Source organism: Megascapheus bottae, chromosome 35 (assembly GCF_031878675.1).
Source record: "Megascapheus bottae isolate mThoBot1 chromosome 35, mThoBot2.hap1, whole genome shotgun sequence".
Classification (NCBI taxonomy): domain Eukaryota; kingdom Metazoa; phylum Chordata; class Mammalia; order Rodentia; family Geomyidae; genus Megascapheus; species Megascapheus bottae.
The window spans coordinates 5,467,643-5,484,851 of record NC_143543.1 but is presented as its reverse complement, the minus strand read 5'-3'; the positions used below and the strand labels follow the sequence as shown (position 1 = coordinate 5,484,851).

Genomic DNA, 17,209 nt, shown 5'->3' with positions numbered 1-17,209 from the left:
TTATCTCTTCTATTAATCACAATAAAAATATATGGAAAAAAGAATTAACAGTCTATTAAATAGTTTACAAATTGTCCACCTTAGGAAATCTAGTGCATTTATGATAAAAATGAGTAATACCAAAATATTTCATCTGTTATTTGAGTAAGAGATGCAACATCTCTGTACCCTCATAATAATTGTATGTATACATTGTCTCCTATGATACCATTTGGCTACCATGCAACAAAATGCTGGCACTTTACATGGGCACAGGTGAGCTATCTACAAGATGTTCTACTACTAGACTTCACTTCTTAGAGTTGGTGAATTCTCCACACATAATCATCGTATGTATACATTGTCTCCCCTGATACCGTTTGGGTACCATGAAACAAAACACTGGCACTTAACCTGAGCACAGGTGAGCTATCTACAAGGTATTCTACTACTAGACTTCACTTCTTACATTTGATGAATTCTCCAAAATATTCAACCTACCCTTTCTGTCTATCTAATGATAGTTAGCCAACACACACCTGGCACTGAATCATTTGTTTATATTCAAGTAAAAATCCTAATAATACCAGATGATTTACCTGCAGGTGAAACCTATGAAATAGAATCTGGGATGTGGAGTGCTCAGAGAACCACCCTTATTGACTATAACCAGCACCACATGTTAGGGGCCAGAAAAGTGCTAGCCTTAGCTGGCTCTGTGGAGTGTGCTGTCCATGGTTCTCTGATCTTCTCTGTGCCTTTAGTTATTTATGAAGACAGTATTTCCTGGAAAAAAATTAGATGCATGAAAAAATGAAGAATTATTTACTAAGGTTACACAAGAATGTATCTGAAAAGAGTATCCCTAACTTACATATAGACAAATCAAGGAAGGCTTTGAATGGAGTGAGAGATTCTAGTCACACAGGATTATCAGGGAAGGAACTGGATGTACTCATTCATTGCAGAGAAATGAACCATCTATAGTATAACAGCATTACTCAAGTTACTGAATGTAGTTTACTGAAATGATCATGAAAATGCAAGCTCTACTTGACTCCAGGCAATGGAAAGTTAGATATTAACACTATAAATCCTAATCAGGTTAAGTAGGTATGAAATCCTCATGGACTGGGCATGATGAAATTCTCCCCTACTCCAGATTGTACTTCACACTACAGAACTAACTCAAAGTGAGTGGGATTTTTGGGGGAGGGGAAGGGTCATGGGGCTTGAACTTGGCCTTGATAAGTCCCTGAGCACTTCAGCTCAAGGATACTGTCCTACCCTTGAGGCAAGCCCCACTTACCATTTTCTAGAGGTTAATTGGAGATAAGAGTGTCAGGTCCTTTTATGCTCATGCTGGCTTTGAACCTTGACCCTTGATCCACAGATCTCAGCCTCCTGATTAGCTTCAGAGGTGAACTGGGAATAATCTGTTAAATCTTATTTTTATATTTTTATTGTAATTAATAAAAGGGTTACTTGATATTTGCCAGATAGAAAGTGCCTTAATTCATATACATTGATACCCTTTCACATGTCTTAGTACACATTACCCGCCCCCAACCCTCCACCCGTCTTGGTTTCCCCCCTTCCCTATCAAATTTCAAATAACCAAATACAAATAAATTCAATATATCAGATAACAAAGTGAGATACTGTAACAATATGAGATACCCAACAGACAGCAAAGGAGATGAGAGATAACATAGTACATAAAGGACAACAATCATTCGTTATATGCCTTTTGTTTCAATATCCTGGAGGCCCTTTCAATTAGATTCATACTGTATGGCCGTATGTATCAAGATTTGCCAAGGGCTATCTAAAAATTCAACGCAATACCCATCAATATCCCAATGTCATTCTTTAAAGAAATAGAAGGGGCAATTGAAAATTTCATATGGAATAATAAAAGACCCCGTATAGCAAAACACTACTTAGCAGAAAGAACAGCGCAGGAGGAATTTCAATTCCAAACTTTAGACTCTATTACAGAGCTATAATTATCAAAACAGCTTGGTACTGGCACAAGAACAGGCCTGAAGACCAATGGAATAGAACTGAGGACCCAGATATTAAACCACAGACCTATGGTTACCTAATCTTTGACAAGGGAGCCAAAAAAATAGAATGGAAGAAAGACAGCCTCTTCAACAAGTTGTGCTAGCAGAACTGGTTAAGCACCTGCAGAAAACTAAAGTTGGATCCTTCTTTGTCACCCTGCACTAGAATTAACTACAAATGGATCAAAGACCTGGAGGTAAAAGCTGACACACTGAAAACTTTACAGGAAGGAATAGGAGATACACTAGGCCTCCTTGGCACAGGTCAAAACGTTCTTAATAAGGACCAAGAATCACAACAAATCAGAGAAAGGCTGGATAAGTGGGAATGCATTAAACTGCGGAGCTTTTGTGTGGCAAAGGACATAGCTAGTATTTAATTAGGAAGCCTACAGAGTGGGAGAAGATCTTCACCAACCAAACAGCGGACAAAGACCTCATATCTAAAATATATCAACAACTCAAAAAATTGAATCACTCCAAAACTAACCTCCAAAGTAACAACCATCCCATTAAAAAATGGGCCAAAGACTTAAAGAGAGTCTTCTCTGAAGAAGAAACAAAAATGGCCTATAGACACATGAAGAAATGCTCAACATCTCTGGTCATAAAAGAAATGCAAATCAAAACAACTCTAAGATTCCACCTCACTCCAGCTAGAATGGCCAGGATCAGGAAAACGAATGACAACAGATGCTGGAGGGGATGTGGCCAGGAGGGATCACTACTACACTGTTGGTGGGAGTGCAAACTCGTTCAACCACTATGGAAAGCAGTGTGGCAGTGCCTCAAAAGGCTAAACATAGAACTCCCCTATGACCCAGCAATTCCACTACTCGGCATTTACCCAACCACCCAGAAACAAGGACATACTAAACCCACTAGCACAACAATGTTCATTGCAGCACTATTCACCATAGCAAAGATATGGAACCAACCTAGATGTCCCTCAGTTGATGAGTGGATCAACAAGTTGTGGTATTTGTACACAATGGAATTCTATGCTGCTGTCAGAAAGAATGACATTGCCCCATTTTTAGGAAATGGAAAGACTTAGAAAAAATCATATTAAGTGAAGTAAGCCAGACTCAAAGGAACTTAGGCTCAATGTTTTCCTTCATTCGTCATAATCAGTATAAACCTTGGGCTCTACTAGCAGAGATTTGCAATAGAGCAAAATCTTGATACATAAGGCCATATAATGTGAAGCTAATTGAAAGGACCTGCAGGTACTGAAACAAAAGCCATATAATGAATGATTGTTGTCCTTAATGTACTATGTTGTCTCTCATCTCCTTTGCTGTCCCTTGGTTATCTCATATTGGTATAGTATCTCACTTTGTTATCTGATAAATTGAATTTATTTGTATTTGGATATTTGAAATTTATAGGGAAGGGGGGAAAACAAAGGGTTTTTTACCTTTCTTAACTCTTGTCCTTTTAGCTTGATACCAAACACTATCTCTGAATTTTATGTGTGAAGGGGATATTGCTACCTGATTCTGCTTAAGTGACTTATCTTCTTCCATGGATACAGTGACTCCAGCCTACGCTGATCAGTGAAGTTTTAAATGGGCACCAGGAACAGTTGAATGATGCTGGGTAACAATGTTTTTATGGCATCTCTCTGGGTATAGGCTGTTGAGATTCCTCACTATCTGTGCCAGGACCTTGTTGGTCATCAACCTAACCCATAAAGTACAGATATTTCACATGCTTATTATTTGTTAATCAACAGATTTCTTAAGCCACATGTCTGATCTTCAAATGCATTCTTGCCTTCCTGGTACCCTGCCTTGCTAGTGGAAGGCCTGAGGACCCTCTGTGCTCCCAATAGTTCTGGCCAAAGACGAGCTCTGGGACAGCTTGTAAGGTGGTACCAGGAGTGATGACATTTTCTGAAGCTGGGCTCCAAGGCTAGTTTTAACCTTGACTTCCATGCTGCTGCTGTTGCTGCAGAAACCTGAACCTCGAAGCCTGGTCCCCATCTTTGACCATACATCAAGTGCTGAGCTGTGTGGCTATTGCCCATTGATCCCCCCCTTTCTAAACTGTGGCCATGCCCCCAAAGTGACTGTGGAAGCTGAAAAGGCAGGCTCTGGTCCTACAATTGGGTTGTGCCTACCAGTCAGGAATTTCATCAACTGCAGGACCCTGGCCTTTATCTAGAATCCTGGTTTTAGGTTTTTGGAAAAACAAGGAAGTACTCTTCTCTCAATCCCCTTGAAACTTCCCTTCCTTTGAAGCAACTTCTAGAAATAGGCTTTTCTGATTGCAAGATCTTCTATCTCAAAACTTTGTCTGGAGAAAAGTATTCAGGAAAGATACTAAGTTGCTAAGAAAACAGGGGTAGGGATCAGGGGGCTTCTATTGAAGCTGGAAGGGTTCAGGAAAGATTTCACCCCCATCTTTTGGAGTCCACTCACTTGAAACTGAAACCTCTCTACTCTGCACAGCATTTGTCTGCTTTCTCTTTTGAGATATTACTCATGTTTAACTCAGACTCAAAGAAATAATGATTTGAAACCAGGCCAGTATAGCAGATTTACATAGCTGTTGAGAATGAGTCTACAGAGGTTGGCGGGGAAAGGATAAGTTTTCCACTGCTGAGAAAGAAATTTGACCTTGTTAGCAAGACTGTTACATAACAAGTTCTATTACACCTACATTGTGACCATGACTGTTGGGAGGAAATATGACACCAGTTTTGTTTGCATAAAGCTTTGTTGGAGTTTGTACTGGAAATTACTAAATACACTTGTTCCTCAGTCTCTGGCAGGATGCTGAGCTCTATGGCTTAAACTTTCCCCTCAAGTTCCTCTGTTGCCTGTTTGGGTAAAAAGTTTAGGGGTGGTGGAGGATAGGCAGATGTTAGCAACCTCTGTGGGATTCCAGCCTCTGGATTCTGAAACTTGCTAGAATTCAGGGTTTCCTGGACACAGGGTCCACTGGCACTTGCATGCCTGCTTTTGCAGCTGGGAGGCTGAGACAAGGGTTTGGGGAGCAGTCTTCACAGTTGATACATTGATAGCTTTGCTTATAAGGTTAATCTGTGTTTCTTTTCTGGTTTATATACTTCTCCGTTGCTTCTTAAATTTGTAGTTGTTAGAATGAACAACTGTATAGACCAAGTAGATCTAACAGACATCTGCAGATTATTTCACCAAGCAACAACACAATATACACTTTTTTCAACAGTATATGGAACATTTTCCAAACAATTCTCATTTTAGGGCATAAAACAAACCTGTGCAGATTCAGAAACAATGATATTATTCCCTGCACTCTCTCAGACTACAGGGGCATCAAATTGGAATTGAACACCAATCTCCACCAACGAAAACCCGGTAACTCAGAGATTGAACAACACATTATTGAATAACCAATGGATCATGGAGGAGATCAGAACAGAAATTCAACAGTTTATGAAATTTAACAAAAAGGAGCACACAAAATTCCAGCTTCATTGAGTCACAGCAAAGGCTGTACTCAGAGGAAAATTTATAGCTCTGAGTGACTACAATAAGAAATTGGAGAAATTGCAAACCAACAATGTTGGTTTCACCTTAAGCTGGAAGAAGAGCAACAAACCAATTCCAATCCGCATTGTAAGAAACAAATTATGAAAACCAAAGCACAATTAAATGAATTGGAGTCGAAAAACTACAGAAAGTATCAGCAAAACAAGGAGTCAGTTCTTTGAAAAAATTAACAAAATTGAGTGGATCCTTAGCAAATCTTACCAAAGAAAGAAGGGAGCACATCCATATAAACAAAATCACACCCAAAAATGGTAATATCACGACAGAAATTACCAAAATCCAGAGCATCAGGAGGGAATAGTATTCAAAACTTTCTGCCAACAAATTTGAGAATCTAGAAGAAATAAAGGAATTTCTATCCAATATTATCATACCCACACTAAACAAAGAAGGCCGAATCACTGCTGGTGGGATTGTAAACTAGTTCAGCCATTCTGGAAGTCAGTGTGGAGTTTTCTTAAAGAACCGAAAATAGAACTTCTCTAAGATCCCGCCATACCACTTCTGGGCATGTATTCTGAACACCATAACCCAGGATATGATAAGGACACCTGCTCAGCTATGTTTATCTCTGCACTATTCACAATAGTCAACTGATGGAAATAATCCAGATGCCCAACTGCAAATGAATGGATACAGAAAATGTGAGATACATATATATGCACAATGGAATTCTACATTGCAAACAGACAAGATAAATTAATGGGATTTGCGGGGAAGTGGATGAATCTAGAGAGAATCACGTTGAGTGAGACAAGTCAAGACCAAAGGAACAAAAGGGGCAGGGTATTATCAATGGGTGGCTATTAGATCCAAACAGTACAACCGTGAGGATTCAATACTTGCATACCCAATGCTATGGACATGGTACTGAAAATATAAACACAACAAAATAGATATAAAACTTATGATTCTATAGACATAACATTTTATTATATAGATTAATATGTATTTATGACATAAATACCCTCTGCCTAATTTTGATTATGTTCTAAAATCTAAGTGCCAGTGATTGTATATAGAAAGTCCCCTCTTTAATACTTGTTTGTTAAATATATCATTTGAAATATGACATAAAAATCAATGTTAATAAATTCTTTAGTAAAAAGGAATTTCAAAAACTCAGGTAGTTCCAAATAGGCACAGAAAAAATGAGATTTGGGGCAATTTGATCATGGTGAAGCAAGTTGCCTTCCTAAAGGGAATTCTGGAGTACTTCCTAAGGGTATATCCATCCAGAGATGCCTTTCTCACCCTGAGTCTGCTCTTCACAAAAGCTAGTCACGAGTCGTATGATGACTTTGAAAGTACACAGGCTAATTCTGAAACGTTTAGTATATGAAGTTGAAGATAATTTTCAATGAGTCATATTCCAGAGGGAAAAAAATTTCATTTGTTATGTCACTTCTTCCATGATGAGTATATGAGAAATGGGATATGTGTCAGCTTGTACAGGACAAAATCTAAAATATATCCTTAACTGGCTTGGTTTATCCCAAATATTCCAAGCCGAATTCATTCTAGGAAAACCTTTGCAGCAATGAAATATACATCAATTGTGATCAAGAAATATACATCAAGTGTGATCAAATCAGGATCCATTAACTCTGTCTAATCAGACCATAAGTAACAGTGGGTTTTAAATTTTCTTTTTGCCAGCAAACTGTGTCTCCCAAGTTTTGTGTATTTGCATTTTAGTTCCTATTATAGCTAACAGCTCTGACAGGTTTCCTAATACGCTAGAATATATGCCTTTGTACTAAGGAAAAGTAGAGTCTACATTATCCTATTCTTTCATTACCTAATGGGATATTTATGATTTGCAAGTTCAGAGGTTCTCCTCTAGTAGTCCCAGCATTCCTGGTACTAGACAGGTGCACCTACATTAGAAACTGTGCTCCTTTATCTAGGAGACCAACAATAGTTACTGTTCCATGTAAGATAAAAATCAAGTTAAAATAACTCCCTGGGATAAGTGTTACTCATATGCCCTATTTTAGGGCACACTGGGTAAATACTGTAAACAATATCATACAGTAAACAGTCCCCTAGATGAAATTTGGCCAAGGCAATAACCTCTCCTTAATGTTTTGGTCACATACCAACACAGGAACTTAAACCAGCAGATAAGCTGCCCAACAAGAGGACCTGAGGAATGATGGAAAGTTAGCAGATGTTCTTTAGTATGCAGTGGTCCTTACAGGAATTATAGCAGATGTCCTTCAGTATGTAGTGTCCTTATAGAGCAGATAAAAATTGCATTGATATGTCAACACAACGTGGAAGGTAAGGCAATGTGCAGTTAGCACCTCTATTACCCTTTAATTCAGTTGTGCTGACTGCAGGTCTGCACTTGGGCAAAACTTTCTGAGAGAAATTAACTTCATTCTTCCAGAAATACCTCCAAGCACTTAGACACAGATGCCACCCAGGCTATGTCACCCTAGTAGCCAGGCAATGGACATCGTTCAGGCTTGCCATTGAAAATGACAGACAAGTCAAAATCTTAGCATGTATATGCTTAGTCCTGTAAGCTGACATCATGGCCAGTTTAGGAATGCATTGTCTCCCCGCCACCCCTCCCCCCAACACACTCCAGTTACATTGGTCTATTGTTCCCAGCCACTGGATGAGAACTTGATGAAGATATTGTTGGACTCTCAAAATGTTCCATGATGCCAGGAACATAAAGAACAAACTAAATAAAATCAGATATGAAACTATAGACACCACCCTTGACTACAGAGATTGCCTGAATACAGATGGGCATTGCTGGTCCCATTCTTTTACATTGATACCAGAGAAAGTCATTAGCCACTTCTTGAATAATTCGACTTGTTTCCTCTACCTACTGTGAGCACAGTAATTTGAGCGGAATTCCCTTATAACTAGCAACACTGAAATTGGTAGATGCTCCCTTATCAAGGCTAGCCTATATTAGCAGTTTCCTGGCCAGATACGAAGCAGTAATTCACTTCCCAGGCATTCTTTTTTGAAAGTCCTATGGATTGAACTCAGGGCCTGAGCACTGTCCTTGAGTTTTTAAGACTAATGCTTTACCACTTGAGCCATAGCACCCACCACTGCTGGGTTTTTGTGTATGTGGTACTGGGGAATCAAAACCAGGTCTCTGTGCATGCTAGACAGGTACTCTACCAACTAGGCCACAATTCTGGCCCCTTATAGGCACTTCTAAAAGAATAGAAAACAAAATCCAGCATGTCTCCCTCTGTTTCGATCACAGAGGTAGAGCCAGCAAGACAAAGTATGGCCATGGGGAAGACTATACAATTTATTAAGTCAACACTTCCTGGATAAACAGACTTTGTACAAGTAGAGTCCATGCCACCAAGGCTAAACAGAGCCCACACTAGAAGACTTCTCATCCTGGCAATGAAGTCAGGTACAGGAGAACATGAAGAAATCCCACAGAAGTAAAGTAGAATTTGAAAGCACACTGGGTTTCACCAATGCTGCAAAAATAATTCCAATGGGAAAAAATGGTTGATCCTAGGGCAAGCTGGTACACAAACCAATGGGAAAGAATGGTTGATCCCTAGGATAAGCTGGTGCTCAAACCTATCTGCATACATACCTAGAGATCACCACTGGCCAGTCTTCATCTTTGAAGAGATGATCCCAACACTCTTATTTCTTGTCTTCCTATGGTCAACAGTTAATATCTGCAGACCAGAGACATGTAGAAGGTACAGAAGATTGGCTGAAGCCTCCAAACCAGACATGATCATCAGGGAGGCAAAGAATCTTCACTACATCTCCACTTCCTTTGCTCTGAAATTGCTCACATGGTAATTACCAAGGCCATATACCATTATCCACCTATGAGCTGAACTTAAAGATCCTACAAAAAATGAGGATTCCCAGCAGTATGTCAGATAATAATCTCCCATTGTAACTTCATAATATCATCCACATTATTACATTCATAGACACCTCTAGTTCTGGCAACAACTATAGCAATACAGGATAGGACAGAGTATAGCTTGTAAGATACACTTTGCATACACCTGAATACTCTTTCATACCAGAAGCAGGTTACTTCTGTGCAAGTATTCTGAGATGCTGCTATGCGGTCAGGATAGGGACCTGAGATGCTGCTATGATTTTTAACTTTTCCTCTGGTTATAGTGTTCTGGTAAATAAAATACATGGTGAGTTCAAAATATTTCTTCGCACAAGAGAAACACATAGTAAAACAGGATGTGCCTTCTTTTATGGTTCTCCAGATCACCATATTGTTAGTATATGCTCATCAATTTTGTTAGTTATAGATACAGTTACCAAACTCTAACACTAATCCAGGTATTTCTGCAGATGCTACTGGAGAAGTGATCAGTGTTTTTAATCATTTGATTTTGTGGAAAGATTTTAAGATTGAGGGTCATAGTTCAATCAGTTGAGAGTCCTGAGAAGAAGAGGAATCTCTCCTGAAGCCTGCCTGTGTTGCCTGTGGACAAACTCCACATCTTCCCCTAGTCTCAGCTTGAACCAAATCCCATCAAGAATTCTGATGAATACACATGAGTATAGGTCTCACATGGCCTAAATGTAGGCTTTATTTCTTTAGGTTGTGGAGAGTGACAGGAAGTAAATCCCAGTACCCAAAAATTGTGTGGGGGAATAAGTATATCCCAGTACCCAAATTTAGGCGCTATTTCCAAAAAGTTACTTTCCTAACTTTTGATAAAGGGCAAGTAATGAGTTGTCTGACGTAGGAATTTCGGCAGGCTACTTTTGTATTTTTTCATGATCTGAGATGACAACGTAGAACTTTGGCAGACTAATTATGTCAGGTTCTATGTTGTCATTTCAAGTCATGAAAAAATTACACGAGCTTCAAGCACTTATTGAAGGGTCCATGAGAAAACAAGTACTAAACACTTGTATTCCTTGGGAAACTCAAAGCTAGTGTTATCTGCCTAGCCATAATATGCAACCCCTGTGAGAATTTATAGCCATGTAAAAAGTCATTTCTCTCTTCCTTGGGGGAGGATTTTGACAGTCACATAGTTTAATAGTTATGGGATTCTTCCGAATATGCAAGGGACATCTGAAACAATTAAGAATCTCCTAATCAAAGGCATTCAAGAACTTCAATACTCATGAGCTAGTTTCTAGGCATGCTAATTGGAAATTTTAGACTTTTACAGGAGCAAATCTTAAAACTTGACTAGTTACAGCAATTCTGCACAGTAAAGCAGTTAATAAGTCTACTGTGTAGAAGTCTTTGTCTAGAGATAAGCATACTGTATTCACTGATTTTTCTCTCCCATGGCCTATCAACTTGAGAATCTGGGTAAAGACAACAGAGATATGTTGAGCATTTTCTGTTCCATTTCCTGCTGAGCACTCTTATCCCAGTGATGACAAAATGTTATCTTGTAATCTATGTCCACCATTCTCTCACTCTCTGCAAGGAGAGATTTGAAATGTTTTGATACTAGGCATGGTCATCAGGACATCATTATGGGAACCGAGATAAATAACTCCTACAACTATCTTTGACTCTGAAGTCTAGATGCCTCCTTAAAAGATCTACACAACTGATATTAGCCCTGGGGTTAGGAGTCTCCAGCATACTCCTCAAATCTACCCTATACACAAGCCCACCAAGTACCACATAACTTTTAGAAATAGGGCTCAAGCTGTACTGGCCATGAAGACTCAGAAAAGGAACCAGAGTGTGTAAACCATGAAACCTGAGCTTGTTACAACCAGATATGTTGTGCCTGTAAGGAATAAAGGTCACTCCTGGTGAGTACAGAGTTCAAGTCCACCATGCCTCACATTCAGAAGGCCATTGTCCAGGTCACAATACAAATCCCTTTGTAAACTGTGATATGTAACTCAACTACAGTGCTTATGTAAGAAATGTCTTTGAATCCAGAAAGCAATCAGATACTCCTCAAGTGACATTAATATCCTAACTTCCCAAAGCCGAGGCATACTAACAAAGGCTCTGCCTACAATTTGCGCTGATGGACACCACTACCCATTCTAAGTTTCTACCAGGAGTAGTCAGACAGAAGTTTATCTTTAAACCACAAACACAACTTGAAATATTATTTAAGTTTTTAAATTTTCATTCAGGAGTTTATAATCAACAGGTAGATCAACAGTAATTGCCAGGGTCACAGTGGTATAAAAAATCAAAATATATCATTTCAAGTCCCCCTTAGGAAGAAGAAATATGAGCATTGACAGATCATTTTCTGAGGTCAGACAACTCATTATTTGAACTTTATCATGCTTCTGGAGCTCAGAGTATACATTTACATATGCTATTCACTGTCGAGTGAAAGCTGATCACTTTTTACACCAGATCCTTCGTGATGAGGGCCACTCTAAGTACTTTGCGACCTCACAGGAATGCTTTTTTTTTTTTAACACAGAACACTTTGGTTTGGATCGTGCTAAGTCTCTCAAAAGAGGTTAAACCAAAGCATCCTGAGAAATATAACATATTAAATGTTTGTAATACTTTATTTGTGCAGGGCAGTTTTTGAGCAGCTAAATTTAAAATCCCAAGTATTGTACATGTTGATAACTGGTCAATGTCTGTTTTTGACAAATGGAGAACAACTGTATCAATCGCAGGGTTCATGTTTTCATTAATCTCTTATAAGGCATAAGAACTGTTGTGTCAGAAACACAGAATCCTGTCAATTCACCAGGAGAGATAATATATACTACCAATTTCAAATGTGTCAGTTCCTTGAATGCCTAAAGAACCTTATGCCCAGGAGCAAACAGAACAAGAAGAGAGACTTGCTCAATTTCTAACACCTTTCTTCCCCACTATCTTTTCAGTCTTCTTTTATCTAAGCCATGAAGGCAATTCTTAGAACTGTTGCTCTCTGTGCCGTAGCACAGACAGAGGTATAGGTTAGATGTACTAACCATACAAAGAGGAGTTTCTTAAAGCCATGGAGATTTTAAGTGATGAAGACAAAGTGAAGCTACTAGAGTAGATATACTGTACACCCACTGGCCTAGTTGAACTGTAAGGCCTATAGATGGCTTGATATTACATGTAGCATGAAAATGCCCTCTGTTCCCAATATTCCTCTTATATAGTATGAGCTAGTGGATGAAGAGATTCTCATTATCCTAAAGAAATGCTGTTATCTAGGAGAAAAACAGGAATGCTAAAAATATCCTCTTCTACCATCTTTTAAGAAGCAGACTACATCTGTAAGTATTATATTAGCAGCTTCCAAGAAAAACGGTAGTTTGTTGACATTCAACCAACATAATACCTGGGGCCATTTGCAAACAATAAGCCTTGTCAGAGCTCAAGGAAAACACAATTCACGGCTAGCATTCATGACATCCATGGACCTAGGCCAAGTTAGGCATCAACGGATATGACTCATTCTAGTTAAGATCCAAAGTGATTCACAAGTGGACCAATATATTCAGCCAGATTCAGACACAATAATAAGACATTATTATTGAGATAACCCAAGTTGAGTATCATTGTGACCCTGAACTCTTAAGTTTTATGACAAAACTACAGTACACTCTTGCCATGTAAAGAATATCACTGGCACAGCACCTAAAATTGAGAGCTGGATTCTTTCAGAGTTTATTGTAATTAATAGAAGGGTTACCTTATATTCACCAGATAGAAGGCGCATTACTTCACATACATGGATACCTTTTCTCGTGTCTTGGTCCCCATTTCCCTCCACCCACCCCAACCCATCATCTTGTTTTTCCCCCTTCCCTCTCCAAATTTCAAATAACCAATTGATATTCTTTAAAGTTGTATTCTCTTAGAATATAGAATACAACTTTTGCAAAAAAAGGCACAAGCATCCAGTACTCTATCCATAATGGAACTGGGGAAAGGCAGGTGCAAGTTTATCAGGTATTGGTGGGAGCCTAGCTTAAGGAAGGTCAAAATGGGAACATTGTTTTTTCTTCTTACAATTGGGGACTATTTGCTTAGTAGGAATAGTCACTGTCCAATACACATCCCCTCCCCCTGCCTCATGATCATGAGTCACTTGCTCTCGCATTGCCATTTCAAAGATAATAATTTCAGCAACTTTCAACTATCCTGAAGCTCTTGTAAGATGTACAGATTCCCAATGTAATAACCTCTAAATTTTGCAGATTGCGTGTCAAAGGCCGAAAAGAGGTAATTCTTACCTAAGGTGCTGAAGCATCCCAAAGCTGACTCTGCTTAGCAGAGGACAGGGTGTTGTGAAAAACTTGACAGGAATAGGTGCAATAGCTAAGCTTCTTTCCTGAGTTTAGACATAAGTGATAGCAGTATTAAGTGTGATGGTGTCCATTTCCCACCTGAAGCACCTTTGAGAGTGGCCCTATTTCTACATCTTGCACAACAGACTGGGAAACCTACTCAACTATACTCTACATGTGGCCACATTGAGACACACTTTGCTCTGCTTAGTTTGTTCATTTGGAGGAAATTTCTGTAATATAGCCTAGGAAAGAACTTTACATTATGAATCAGATTCAATTCTTCAGTAGTTCTAAGAACCTGTAATTGCACAGAAGTTGCCTTCAATAGCAAAGGGTAAGAAACTTGCTTCCTCTGGGATAATAAAGGTATTCCAGATCCTTACTGGAGAATCATGCAAGCCATCTTTGCAATTTGTACACACTTGGTTGTGTCCTCAAAATACTGTTGCAAGTTGTCACTCAGTACAAAATTCTGAGCAGATAAATGGCCAATTGGATAAAGGTCACCTGGCTGATGTCACATGATGATTATTTAACAACATATTTTTTACAGGTAAGTTTCATACAACTCAAATGCTATGCATTAACAATAGTATCTTAAGTCTATGACCAACCACGTTCCCTACTTTGAAGAAAGTGAAAGAAAAACACTAAATAATTCCAGGAAGTAGAAAGTTACTCTAGTTTAAAGTCTGGGGAAACTGAGTTCGGTTTTCCAGCCCCATTCTCTCTCTTCTTCCTTTTTTGAGTCCAAAAAGAAGGCACAAAAGCCTAGTACTGGGGCTGGGAATTTGTCCTAGTGGTACAGTGCTTGCCTATCATGCATGAAGACCCAGGTTCAATTCTTCAGTACCACATACATAGAAAAATCCAGAAGTGATGCTGAGGCTCAAGTGAACTAGAACTCTAGCCTTGAGAAAGTCCAAGGACAGAGGTTAGGCCCTGAGCTCAAACCCAGGACTGGCAAAAAATATCCTGGTACAAATCAGAAGAACCAAGGTATTCATTAGGCGTCAGTGAGTTGACTTTCAGCTTTGATGTATATTCCAATGATGTCAGGAGTTTCCCAGCCAACGCAGACATTTCCCAGATCAAATGAAATTCTTGATTCTGTGTTTCTTGGTAACACACTTTCTGGTTTCCAGCTTGACATGGCCCATCCCCAAAGAATGACTTGTGATTTCTAATCAAAGCAAAGAATGGACATAGAACCTACTCACCACCTCAAGATGATAGGAAAGAATACTGCAGGAGAGCAAGCACAGAAAACCCAGAGCACAGAATGGACATAGAACCTACTTACCACCTCAAGACGATAGGAAAGAATACTGCGGAGAGCAAGCACAGAAAACCCAGAGTTTAACAAGGCCTAAAACTTTTTGTCAGCAGAGAAACAGCTTGACAAATGACAGGCTTTGTGGGTTTAATCACATACCTCAAATCCAAGTTAAGGTCACTGGGTCTAGGAAAATGCATATCACTTACTCAAATATAGCAAGCAATATCTGACTTCTAAGTCAACTTTAGTGGATACCCCAGTTCTTCCTTCAACAAGGCCTAGTTTGTGGAGAGTGAGGATTCAATGCCTATACACCATTTATCAGTTGCCCATAATTACTATCATCAAGCTGGATCCTTTCCATCAATATTGTGATACTCCCCTGTGTTCTGGTGAACTCTCAATTGTTGAATGCTCACCTTGAACTTCCAGTGAATTTGATTCTTGTCATGTCCCAATCTGCTTCTAAGAAACACAAACTAATAATCATTGGCAATTACCAGCATTTGTCTATTAGTTACTCATTTGTCTTGGCTTCATTATTATGCATCTCCCCACATCTTATAAGTCTGCAGCTGTAGACTAAGATTCACTACTGTGATCGGAACTGGGGAATTTGTCATGTAAGCTTTTCCCTTTATTAAGAGTATATTCTTTCACAACACATCCTCCTTTCTCTTAAATTTACATTGAGATTTTTGAATTATACTTTCTAAGTCACACTTTGAATTTATAATACAGCAACCACTAAGTTGTTCTTAAGGTCATAACTAACATCCAACATAAATGTCCACTTAAGAATACTGACAATTACTTGCTTAGAGCACAACAGAATTGGGTCAGAGCAAAGCCCAGGTGATGTGCCCAAGTTCCTGTGAGTAGGCTATCCTGCCTATTAGCAATGCCTCCAATAGGAGACAGGACTCACCTGTGTTTTTTAAGTGTCTGAGAGTAGTAAGAGGGATGTAGTAGTTCAAGGACACTCATCTAGAGGAAGGAAAAGCAAATCAAATTAAATTGGGAGTCGCTCATGTTGTCTTCAAATGTATCCAAAGTAAGTCTCCTGAACCTTTAACACATTCCTTCCTTATTCCCAGGTTGGCATCTAGGTAAATGGAACTCTTTGACACCACCTGTTGGCCATGAGGGAAAACAGCAGAGAAATGGAGGCGAAACCCACATAGGCTTTACATCTTGTCTGTGAACCTAGGTTCTCAAATAACCAATTTTGTGGAGATGGATATCCTGTGGATAGACAAGACCTTCCTGAGAATCAGGAAGAGTTATCTTGTTGCATCTGTATGCTCTCTGACAATCATTGACTTCTATCTGAACCAATTCCTTTGTGTAGGTGAAACAGCTTTTGCAGCCTACAAACTGTAATGTACCTTGGGAAATCTATAGGAGCGATTTCCCTTCTCTGCTATAGCTACCTTCCTAATGAGTTCATCACTATATTTAGGACTTTGTCCAGGAATATTTTCAGGGTAACTTGAATCCATATTCTCTGGTTCAGAACTTACTTTCTTTGAACCAAGATCTAAACTATGCATCCATAGACCCCCATCTAGAAGAGAGCCTATGGCATCTGTTAGCAATTCAATTTCAAAGCTTCGTACAACTGTCTCCCAGAAAGCGAGCCACAGATGCACCCCATTAAAAGTAAATGGAGTGTGTGGGGTGGGCCCCCACTCAATATAATGCATAGCAACCAGCCCTCAACTTCTGAAAGCAGAGCCCCTAAGGGACACATTATTCGGGCCTTTTGAACTAGCCAAGGACCTCTTTTTGAAATGCGTAGAAATATGCCCTGCACTCACTGTGCACAGAGCTGTCCATTTGCTGAGGCCAGCATTTCTTGCCAATTTGTGATCACAGGAATAATTACATGGTATATTTGCATGGAAGAAGTAGTAACTGATGTGGAAACATTCCATTTGAAGACAGGTTTTGAAAACAGACTAACCAAAACCACTTCTTAGGATAGCTCCCTCTTTTCCTCAATCTAATTGCAATGTATTTATGTACATTTACTCTCATGTCACAATAATCAATAACTACTTTTTGAAAAAGCTAATTTATCTCACAAATGCCTGCACGTTGTG

General features: G+C 39.2%; 1 pseudogene; it reads right to left on the bottom strand.

Moving 5' to 3' along the window:
- The window catches only part of LOC150042554 (vomeronasal type-2 receptor 116-like), a 45,298-nt pseudogene extending 28,692 nt beyond the window's left edge, over positions 1-16,606 (bottom strand).
- Positions 16,607-17,209: the final 603 nt, after the last annotated feature.